General features: G+C 37.8%; 1 pseudogene; it reads left to right on the top strand.

Annotated features, from left to right (window-relative positions):
- Positions 1-7,576: 7,576 nt before the first annotated feature.
- Positions 7,577-11,769, top strand: LOC131415196 (nitric oxide synthase-interacting protein-like; annotated as a pseudogene).
- The last annotated feature ends 601 nt before the right edge of the window (positions 11,770-12,370 follow it).

The following is a 12,370-nucleotide window of genomic DNA, read 5'->3' as shown; positions in this document are numbered from 1 at the left end:
TAAAAAAAATAATAAACCGAACAAAAATATCCTTGCATTAGTAAGGATAGGCTAGATTATGCTGCAATAATAAACAACCCCCCAAATCTTAGTAGTTCAATACAACAAAGGTTTGTTTCATTTACATGTTTTGTAGGTAGGGGGGTGCCACTTATTTTAGTCACTGGGGACACGGGCTGACATAGTCTCCATCTCTACGTGTGCTGCCATGATCAGAGCAGAAGAGGAAATTGTGCGCTGGCTGTTAAAGCATTTGCCCAGAAGCGACATAAACACTATTGCTCACATGTGATTGCCAAAGCAAGCCATATGATTGTGTTTAACTTAAAGGGGGCAGGGAAGTGCAGAGCTAAAAATGTTTGGGGAGCAAAACTGCCTACTACCTTTCTGAGTATAAAAGCAAAATATTATAGATAACATCAAATGATAGAGTACTAATTAGGTAAAAATACTCAAAATATATGTCACAAAGATTTCTTATCTTTTACGCATGGTAAACTTTTAGAACTCAGTAAAAAAGAGAACGTTACCTCCAATATATGAATGAATAAAGGACATGGAAAGATGGTACTGAAAAGCAGGGATATAATTTTTTAATAGACAGACAAATGCTCAACCTCACTGATAATGAAAGACTAATACGTGTAAAACTAAAAGCTAATACTTATTGAGTAATTACGTTGTGTCAGGAATGTTTCCCCAATCTTGCTACAAGATGAGGACCATTTATTAATCCCACTTGAGAGATGAGGGTTAGAGATATTAAACAAACTTCCTGAGGTCACACAGCTTGCAATCTTGGAATTGGGTTTCAAAACCATGTGCGTCTGACACGATAATATGTTATTAACCTCTAAGCCATATTACTTAAATATTAACGAAAATTATATTATAGTTTTCACTCCTATTTTTTTTTTAGTTACAATGCCAGCATTTATTTAAAAAAAAATGAAATCTGGTGGAGCTACAAATAGGGATTTAAATTGTATATGTCTAAAAAAATTCAATGTACATGCTCTTTGACTCATCAATTCTACTTGCAGTAATCTATTTTAGGGAAATAATCGAAGTTGGAAGCAAAGACACCGTGTTTGAGAACTAATTCTATAAGCAGGAGCTGCAGAGTTTCTGTCCCTACAACACTTACAATCTTGCAGTAATAATGAAAATATGAAAGTCACTCTCCTCATTTAGAAAGGCTCGGGCATGGAAAACATCCAGTAAACGACATCTGTTGCTATTCATTGAATTCAAACTGGATTCCCTACACTAAAAATCTACTAAACTCACTTACTTTTCTTGTGTGATCTGCTCCCACTTTTCTGACAACTATAAGATATAAATGTTTCACCATTGCCCCGATTTCACCAACATTTACTGAGCACACTGTGTAAAGTACTGGATAAACCATAGCTCCTTTGTTCAAGGTGCTTAGCCTAGTGGAGATAATTTCCACATAATATGGTAAAATGCTCTGATATATGGAAGCCAGGGTACCAAGAGAAAGAGAAGGCATCTACCTCATGCTTGACCATTCAAGGAAGACTTCTTGGAGGAAGAGGTGAGTGATTAATCTGAGATAATTTAATTGAAATAAGGATAAATTTGGGTTAGCCAGGGAAGAAAAGACAATAGTAATCCAGGGCAAGGAAGCAGCATAACCAAAGCCATAGAGGTATGAAATGGCATCACAGGGGCTCACAGTGCCAAATGTTTGTGGTCTTATCTGTGGGACTGACATTGAAACTCTTAGTGCTAAACTTTGGAGGAGAAAGAAAATGGAGAAAGTTGTACCTTGTTATCTCTAGCCTTTTAGTAAGACTGTCATTCAGTGAAAGATTATAAAATTGTGTCTTATGACTATTTTTTTTCATTTTGCTGCTTGCCTCAAATTCAGTACAACACCATGCATATTGATTTGGGATTTGAAATATAGCTATATATTTAAAGAAAAGGGAAGCCCGAAAATGTGAGGTGATAAATCAAAAGCTACCAGAACCTCTTGTGTGCACTTAATGGGCAAAAACAGGAGGCCCCTTTTAAATGCAAATGTTGTTTACTGATATGATGGATGGGCTTTAAATTCCATCCCTCCGAGCTTTCTTTTTATTATTACTATTAAACGATGGTTTCAAACAACCTCATTACTTCCCACTGAGACCCATTCTGGTGGCATGAAGGTGAAAGTCTGCCCAGCCTGTGAGAACTTCGCTCGCTTTTTCTCTAATATGTGGTGTCCCACGAAAGCATTGTCATGCTCATCGAGAGCACATCATTCATAAGAAAGATAGCATTGTCCTTAAGAAACCAGAAGAAATATGAATTTTAAAAATTTACCCAAGACAACCACCAACTGGGATCATGAAGAAATTCCATACCTGGAGACTAATACAACACAGTGAAGATCATTCTGCAGTTTCACAGGTATCTTTGTGGAATCATATAGTAGCTTACTTGAAAATTAGAAGGGGATACAGCCAGATATTTATAATTGCTTAAACTTTTAATTTTGAGATAATTGTATATTCCTATGCAGTTGGAAAATATTGTATAGAGAGATTCCATGACTCCTTTACTCTGATGCTCCCAATGATAACATTTTCCAAACCTATAGGACAACATCACAACCAGGACATCGGCACTGATGCAGTCAAGATACAGGACGTTTCCATCACAAGAAAGATTCTTCATCTTGCCCTCGTATAGCCACACCTACTTCCTTCATATTCCCCTCTACACTCTCCTCCCCTCCACTCTGATCTGACCTCCATTTTAATAATTTTGTCATTTCAAGAAAGTTATATAAAAGGAATCCTACCTTGTGTAACTTTGGGATTGATTTTTTGCTCACGCACGATTCTCTGTAGATTCATCCAAGTTGTTATGTTATCATAGTGTGTTGCTTTTTTTTTTTTTTTGCTGTATAATAGTCCATAGTGTGGATGTACCAGTTTGTTTAACCATTCATCCACTGAAGGAAAACTGGGTTTTTTCCAGATTCTGGCTGTTACAAAAATGCTATGAATGTTTTTATCAGTTTTTTTGTATAAACATAAGTTTTTCATTTCTCTGGAATAAATACCCAGGAGTGCAATTGCGGGGCCATATGCTAATTGCATGTTTAGTATTTTAAGAAATTGTCAAGTTGTTCTCCAGAGTGGCTATACCACTTCACGTTCCCCCCAGTAATGTATGAGTTACAGTTTCTCTACATCCTCATTAGCTTTTGGTGGTGTCACTATTTTTTATTATAGTCATTCTGATAGGTAGGTAGTGATATCTTATTATGGTTTTAATTTGCATTTCCCTGATGGCTAATGATGTTAAATATACCTTCTTGTATTTATTTGTCACGTTTACACTCTCTTTGGAGAAATGTCTCTTCAAGCCTAGTGCTCATCTTCTAGTTGAAATATTTGGCCTTTTACTATCAAGGTTTGAGTGTTCTTTCTATATTCTAGATATTCATCTTTTACTGGAGAGTGATTTGCATCTATTTTCTCCCAATCTGTAGCTTCTTTTCATCCTTTTAACAGCATATTTCACAGAGCAAATGTTGTTAATTTGATGAACTACAATATATCAATTTTTCTTTTTATGAGTGGTGTGTTTGGTGTCAAATCTAAGGACTCTTTGCTTCACCCTAGAACCTGAAGATTTTCTTCTATGCTTTTGAGAAGAACTTTTATAGCTTTACATTTTATATTTAAATTAGTGATAAAGTTTGAGTTCAGTTTTTATAAGGTACGATGTTGAGGCTCTATTTTTTTTTTTTTTTTTTTTTTCTTGCTTACGGATGTCCAATTGCTCTGGCACCATTTGTTAGAAAGGCTATCTTTCCTCCACTGAACTGCTTTTTTAGCTTTTTCAAAAGTCAGTTGGGCATATTCGTCTGGTTCTATTTCTGAGTTCTCTATTCTGTTTCATTTATTTATTTGTCTATACCTTCTCCAAGTAGTCTTGATTACTAAGCTATTATTAATTGTGTAGACTAATTTTTTTCCACTTTATTTTTCTTTTTCAAAACTGTTTTAGTCATTCTAGTTTCTTACCTCTCCATTTAAATTTTAGAATATTTTGTTTCTATACCTCCCAAAAAGTCTTTCTGGGATTTTAAAAGGAATTATATTAAACCTGTATATCAAGTTGGGAAGAACTAGAATCTTTACTATGTTGAGTTTTCCAATCTATGACCATGGTATGTCTTTCCATTTCTTTAGATCTTTTTGTATTTCTTTCATCAGCAATCTATAGTTTTGAGCATACAAGTTCTGTATATGTTTCTTAGGTCTCCATCTAAGTATTGTTTTCTCTTTTTTTTTAGCAATTGTAAATGATATCATATTTTTAATTTCAGTTCATTGCTATTATACAGAAATAAAATTAATTTTTATATGTTTATCTTGTACCCTATAACTTTTCTGAACTCACTTATTAGTTCTAGAGTTGTTTTTGTAAGATTTCCTACATAGAACATCATGTCACCTGCCATCAAGGATAGTTTTATCTGTCCTTAATACCTTTATGCCTTTGATTTCCTTTTCTTTCCTTATTGTAATGCCTAGAACTTCCAGTGCTAATTTGAATAAGAGTAGTGAGTATAGACAACCTTGCTTTATTTCTGATTTTAGGAGGAAAACATTCAATTTTTCACCCTTAAGTATAATATTAACTTTAAGGTTTTTTGTAGATGTTCTCTATCAAGTTGAGGATGTCTCCCTCTATTCCCAATTTGATGCGCGTTTTTGTCATGAATGGATGTTGAATTTTGTAAAATGCTTTTTCTGTATCAATTCATATAACCATTTGTCAACATTTATTAATTGTCATTTTTCATTCAGGTTGAAATTTTCCCGGTTCTTTTTTATAATGATTTTTCACTGAAACTTGGACTTTTAGGGTATCATGTTATGAGACTTTGGTTCTTATTTAAACCGTCTGCTTCAGCTTACTGACATCATTCCAGAAGGGAAAGAGTGGTGCTTCTGTATTAATGTCAGATAGGGGTAGAAGTCCAGGTTCCCTGCTGGGTGTCCATCAGTAACAAAGGGTAGGAGGGGTTCCTTGTACTGTTGAGTGGGGATCCGAGTTCTAGGTCCCCATCAGGCCTCTCTTGATACCACCCTTGTTAGAAGTGAGAGATTTCCCCAGTTACCGCTGGGTGGAGGCGGGCGGAAGTTCAGAGTTACCACGTGGTCTCCACTAACACTTCAAGGGGGTTGGGATTGTTATTACCCAGCACGGATGATAGGCCCAGCTCCCTACTCAGCTTTCTCTGACACCACTCTGGTAAGCAAGTCTGTGTGGCTCATTCCAGCCTGGTGAGAGTGGAAGTCTAGGTTCGCCCCTCAGATTTTACCCCTATATGTGGGGGTGCGAGCTACACTTTTTTCTGTCGTGTTTGACCATACTACAGTGGTTAGTGTCTAAATATTTTTCTTTTACTAGTCTGTCCCCTTTTCTGGTCCTTCTGACCACAGAGAACAGGCTTAGGCTAAAACTTTTTTTTTTTCCTGTACCCATTGTGTTTCCAAGTTGCTATCTTCTTCAGCTCCAAGTCTGAGATATATGAGACAGAAAGAAAACCCAGTGAACTCACCACCATGATATTCCTTGATTCTTGAAATCCCTAGATGCCACAAAAATCACATGGAATGCACTGGGGAACAGAGTGAACCAGTACAGGCTGTGGGAGGCAGGCCCCTGCCGGCCTGCAAAATTATTCAAACAACCCAATCACTCCTCTCCTGGGAACCAGGAACTCTATGGAGTGAGGTGATCCCTCGTTCCCATGGGAGGATATGATTGGCTTGTTCGAATAATTTTGCAGGCTGGCAGGGAAGTGAAATCCATTAGGTTGAGGACCAGGTGGAGAGTAGCTAGTCTGGCTAATAAGGAATGAGCCCAGTGGGGAGCCTTTCCTGCTGGGTAGACAGCATATCTGGTGAGAACAGGGGAACTCACGGTTAGGTCTTTTGAGGCCCTCCTGGTTTCAGATGTTAAGGCAGATAATATTGAATCTTTAAAATGTCCAGGGTTTTTGGTTGTATTTCACATGAGGATAGGGAAAACAACATCTATTCCATCTTCCTGGAAGTAGAAGTGGTCTTTACAATTTAACCATATATTTGCTAAAGAAGTTTCATCCCCTGCTCAAGTGTGCCACAGAACATCCTGATAGAGCCCTATTGCTTTCTCTCTCTAAGCAAATGATATTATTGTCCATATTTGACAAATGTTTCGTACTTGTTTATGGTATAACTCACTCGTTTGTGCCACTGCTAAGTCACCACCTACTTACCCCTGTAATATTTTTCCATTTCTCCCCCGAACCAGTGGTGACTTTACTATTTCAGAGAACCAGAGTGGCTTGCCTCCTTTTGCAGTCTGCCCACTGCAGAACTACAAGTACTGGGGGGACAGGAAGCTAATTATAGATCAATCTTAAATGAAGTAAAACAACTTTGGAACTTCAATGGGAAAATAACATTCAATTTACCAGTAACCAACAAACAAAATCTACCTACAACTTTACAGAATCCGTCACTTTTTCATAAAGTGAGATCTCATTAATAATGGCACACTGGATTAAAAACTAATAGTTAAAGAGCATAAAGAAAATACATAAAGGTAAAAGTTTTGGTTTAAGCTAGATACTAATTAATGCCAACATTATTTTTTGGTGATGTTTAAGAAACAGTCATTTAAGCTGAATCTGCTAGAAGATATGGATTTTTCCCATTTATTTCTTTCTCTGTTTATTTAGTTAGTAAAATTGAGGTTAACAATGGAACGACTTCATTTTAACATGCAAAGTAACATATTCCTCCTTCTAGTGGATAATAATGATATAAAACCCCAAAGAATAAATAATTCAAACCTAAGCTACATTAACAAGAGCATTACTATTCCTGGAACTTATTAAAGCTGTATCTACAAACAATAAGTAGCCAAATTTAATACTTAAAATTTCATAAATGTTCAACTGTTCCCTAAAGAAAAAAAACTGGGAGAAGTATGGGCAAAAAAGTAGGGGAGGGAAAGAGGCGAATAAAGGAGAAATATTTGGTGTAGGAATTATCTAGTCTACAGACAGATTTAAATGCACCTGTTCCTGAGTCCTGAGAAGCAAGCACTACCCTGGCAGGAAGCATGTGCTCAGCATACGTCTTTTGACTGTGGGCAAATTGAAAAAGAAAGTCATTTTGGCTCCTCTTCGCTGAACTGTCTTTCTTCTGAGGTCTGATGAATTTTAGGGAAAATAACACTGCTACTTTTAAGGCATTTTGAGATTAAACTAATTCTTAATTTTAGCATTATATTTTCTTTTCTTTTCTTTTTTTTTTTTAAGTATCTCAAAGCTAAAAAAAAAAAAAAGTATCTCAAAGCTTTCCTCATCTAGTTTGGTATGAGAATATATTTATACTTTATCACTCTGTCAAAGTATATATAGCCTGAAATGTATAGCCTTAATTAAGTAGATAAGAGCACCTTGAATAATGGGTTTATACTTTGAAAAGCATATTTTTAGCCAGTATTATTGGATGTCACTTTTACTACAACCTATGAGATGAATATGGCAGGTAAAAGCCACCCTTAATTTACAATGGGGAAACAAGCTTGAAGAGGTTAAAATGCCAAAATCAGTACAAACAACTGAATATAGACAAAACTGTAGCCTCCTGACTCCTTACCCTGAGTTTTCTCCGTCTAGAATCTTAGTCCTTTAACTGAGGGAAGAGATAGAGGACTCCTGGAAAGGTCATAAGGATTTTGAGAGGCATCTGGAATCCACACATATATGTACTAAACACTGTCTGTAGACCTAACAAATGTCTTGCACATATATGTACAATCGTTATCTAATATATAGAAAGGTGTAATTGCAATTAGCTAAATATAAGTTCATTTTAAGATGTTACTGAATTCATATTATCCATGTATATTCCAAGGCAATAGGAACTCAAAGGCATCTGAAATCTTGAATGAATACTTTCTTTTTTTAATGTCAAAGAGGGTCTCTAATCTTAAAAGAGTAAGGGAACTATTACTTTAAATCATAATTTTCTTTAAACAAAGGGTCTCATGAATTAGCTACAAACTTGGAGGAAGCAGGAGCAGAATTCTGAGATCTGGAAAAGGGAGCACCCTGCTCTCCTCACTGGTATCCTATATATTACACCATGTGGAAAGAAGAGGGATGGTCAGGAAAAGGATTGTACAGCTCTTCTCTAAACCAGTCCAAAAAAGGGCATGAAGAAAGGAGTCTTCCTGGCTTGTATGTATTCAGCTTACTGAATCCTAGAATATGTTGGTGAATTAAGTGACTTTTCATTTACAAATGTGTTTTACAGAAAGTAGAATGAATGGGCTGCAAACTATACCCACCAATGACAAAAAATCAGCCATAAGACCAGCAATAATAACAATAAAGCTACATTTAAACAAGGTACCCCCATAAAATCAAAAAAACCAAAGGGCAATTCTAAATGACCCATTAATATTTTTCATACTACCACATAGCACGTTTCTCCTGTGCTTAAAAAGTACTTGAATATTAACAAGATGGTTGCATTTTAAATTTAGCAGCATAGTATAATTTTAGGTGTGGGCATTAGCAGAGGATTCAAGCTACCCTGTCTCAAGTGAATTACAAAAAAGGAAGGAGAAAGGGGGCTCCTGCCTGGGCTTTGTGTTTGCAGCAATTAGTTTTAACTGACTGGAAGCCGACTTTAAATAATTTTATAGCTTGTGCTAGATCTCTGCCATTTACCATGTGTGCCCTTCCTATTTTTATTGAAACCAGGACCTCATTCTGGAGGCTCCTGCCTGTCAGGGATGCAGGTGAAGGCCAGCTGGGGCCAGAGGCACTTTGTGTGAATATTAGCATCTGAAGAGGGTTTCAGGAGGCCTTGTGTCTTTGGGGACTTAACACTGTAGTCAGATGCGCTAGCCTTGCCTTTAAATTTCCTTGCCATCAAATTCAAATCTTTAAAAAGGAAATGAGCAATCTGAATCTGGTGGCTGTAGTCTGAGCATTCTAAGGGCAAGAAAAATGGGAGAAGACTGAAAAGTATCCAGTTGGGGATTTAGGTGAAGGGAGAATGAGAGGAAAAAGTGGGGCAAGGCAGGATGTCAGAGGCTGTGTGCTCTGCCAGAGTGACTGAAGTTCATTAGCAATTATTTCCAGCTCCCCACGGCTGTGTGTACATGATTTCATCCAACACACATGCTGCCCTTGATTAATGTTGTAACTATCTCTGAGATAGGAAATGCTGGCTTGTGGAAAATCAGAGAAAAACACAGTTTGCCAAAAAGATATTTGCAAAAATCTTTTCTGTGTCAAATAGTAATGACACAGAGAGAAATCAAAGCCTAATTAGTTCCTGCACTGAAGGAGAGAGGAGAGTTAATCCAGTTTCTAGTATCCTGAAAGCTGTAATCCTTACGAAGGCAAATCTTCCATGAAAAACATCAAAAATTATACACATGAGAAATCTTCAGATCCAGACAAAGCTTTTTATAGGAAGAAAAAGGTTAACAGGCTCATATTTCTACCACCCACTAAAACCAAGAGGTGTTTCTTGACCTTTATTCCTACCACCTACGTGAAAATCATGTGAACCCTATTTAAGATTCTACCTAATAGAAATCTTAGAATCACAAACAAGTAATTAGAACACTACAATTAATTGAAACCAAGAAGTCCGCATTTGACAGGTTCAAATATAGTTGTAAAATCAAAGCATTTTATTTCTGTAAGGAACGTGCGTGATCATAAAAACAGTTTCTCCTTATCTTGCAGAGATAAAACTGAGGACTGGAGTGTGGAGGCCACTTGAAAATGCCCCCATTTACTGGTGATTGAATGCCAGGTGATACTTGATTTGAAAAGGGAGGAGAATGACAGAGTGTGTTTTGAGCACTATACAAGTTTGGCATTTTGCTTACTTAAATTAATGAATACTTTTAAGAATAAAAAGTACATAATGTATACAGAGTTTAAACATGAATAGTCCACTCACCTTATTAAATGGGCAGCATACAGAAGCTCTCGCTTTGATACTGCCTGATCACATCCTTCTCTTAGTTTACCTTGTGGAGGAAGGGGCAAAGAACAATTCTGAATTTTGCTTTAACCATTCCTCTGTTTTTATTTGTAGTTTTACTACTTATGTGTTCTTGAGTTTACATGAATGATTTCATACTGTATGTATCCGTTAACTTTTTTTCACTGTTTTTGAGATTCATCATTTTCATGTTAATTTATATTTCTACATTAATTTTCACTGCTGTATAATATTCCAGCATGTAACAATGCCATACTTTATCCATTCTCCTACTCTGTGGATAAATTAAACTCAGCTATTTGGGCTAAGAACTGAAATGACCTGAGTCAATATACTGTAACTGTTTGATCCAGGAGAGCCTCATGCAGAAAGATAAGACTGCAACTTAATAAATACTTTCACTATTATCTTCAGGAAATTCTTGCAAATTACTTTATGTAGGCAAATAGTTTGCACATTTGGAAAAACAACTCTTTTATAAGGACAAGAGTTTATTCATCTAGATACATGGTGAGCTTATCAGAACAGTGGCATTTAAAAAAAAAATACTCTGTGAACCCACGAGAAGGCAAAAAAAGAGGGAAAAAGGGTCTAAGAACAGAAAGGACAATTAGAAAATAAATAGCAAAATGGTAGATTTAAATCCAACCATATCAATAATAACACTAAATATAAATTGGCTAAACACTGCAAGTAAAAGACCGAGATTGTTAAACAGGATAAAAAGCAAGACTATTTGTCACCGACAAAATATCAACTTTCAATATAAAGAATAGATAGGTTAACAGTAAAAGGATAGGAAAAGATAAAGCATGAAAACACCAATCAAAAGAGAGCTGGCTAAATTAACATGAGACAAAATTCTCTAGTTCCTTTCTGGTGCAGAGGCATAGTTGAAAAAGCCACAAAGGAAAAAGGGTTTGTGAGGATGACACCACACGGCGAGGCAAGAACTGCACCACAGGGGCCGTCTGCACTTACCATTAGAAGAAAGACACAGTGGCCTCAGGCTACAAGACCCAGAACATTGGATGGAGCCAGGATGCTGTCAGAGATTTTGAATGCAGTTGCCTCTCTCTGCAGCCCTGCCACAACCCTGTCGTCACCACAGATGGCTACTTGTATGAGCATAAGGCCATCCTGGAGTACATTTTGCACCAGAAGAAGGAGAGCACCCTGTAGGTGAAGGCCTCAGAGAAGCAGCAGGGCACCCTGCATGAGGAGCAGAAGGAGCTGCAGCGGTCCCTGCAGGACCAGGTGCCGGGTTTCCTGGAGAAGGAGGTGGCCATCGTGAGCCAGCCCCTCAACCCCACCACACCCAAGGCTGCCTGGGGGACTGATGATGCCTGACCAGGGCCCACTGCGGCCTCGCAGGGAAGGACTAGGACAAAGCGCTGCCCAGTTTCTGGATCCAGTTACTGACCCTCAAGACCAAGGCCACCAAGCTGGAGAAGCCATCGCACACCAGGACCTGACGCATGTTAGAGACGACACTGCAACAGTCGGACCTGAAGTCCGTGCGCTTCACGCCGCTCGGGCTCCCTGCACTACGTGGGGCTCATTGCACACATTGAGCACCACGTGTGCACAGTGACCACGACAGTCTGGGCAATGCCTTACCGTGCTGTGGCCCTCCGGGGCCGTGGTCACTCTTGAGCGCGTGGAGAAGGTGATCTGGAAGGACATCATAGACCCGTGATTGGCACCCGCTTTGCAGGCCGAGAAGTCCCGCCTGGTGATGCAGCACTGAGGGCGCAGGAGACCAAAGAAACAGGCTTGGACGTGAGGGACAAAACAAAAATTCTGGAACCCGATTGCCTGAGTACAAATCCCGGCTCACTGGTAACTAGCTTGAGTAAATTACCTTGATCTCTTTCTGCCTCATTTTCGCTATCTTTGAAATGAGGATGTTAATAATCTCTTCCTCAAAGGGCCAATGTAAAGATTAAATGAGTAAATATGTGAAGTTATTAGTACAGTTCATGGCACATGGTAACTACTGAATAAATATTAGTTATTTGTATTATTAGTAGTAGTGACAGTGGACATCCTTGAATTTTCCCAGAATATAATAGGAATGCATCGAATATTTCACTAAGTATGACACACTATGTTGGTTTACCATAGGAATATGTATCAATTGAGAATACTTCCAGCTACAAGAATTCCAAACATAGGGGTTTAAGCAAACAGCCTATTGGCTACTGCCTGCAGCCTGGACAGGGATTTGTTACCTTCGTAAACAGATGTTTGCCTTTAGATTAATCCCTAATATCATCCGTGGTCCATTTCGGCTCAAC

The sequence above is a fragment of the Diceros bicornis genome, chromosome 16 (genome assembly GCF_020826845.1).
Source record: "Diceros bicornis minor isolate mBicDic1 chromosome 16, mDicBic1.mat.cur, whole genome shotgun sequence".
NCBI classification, from domain to species: Eukaryota; Metazoa; Chordata; class Mammalia; order Perissodactyla; family Rhinocerotidae; genus Diceros; species Diceros bicornis.
The sequence above is the reverse complement of the archived record's forward strand: the minus strand, read 5'-3'. Positions and strand labels throughout refer to the sequence as shown.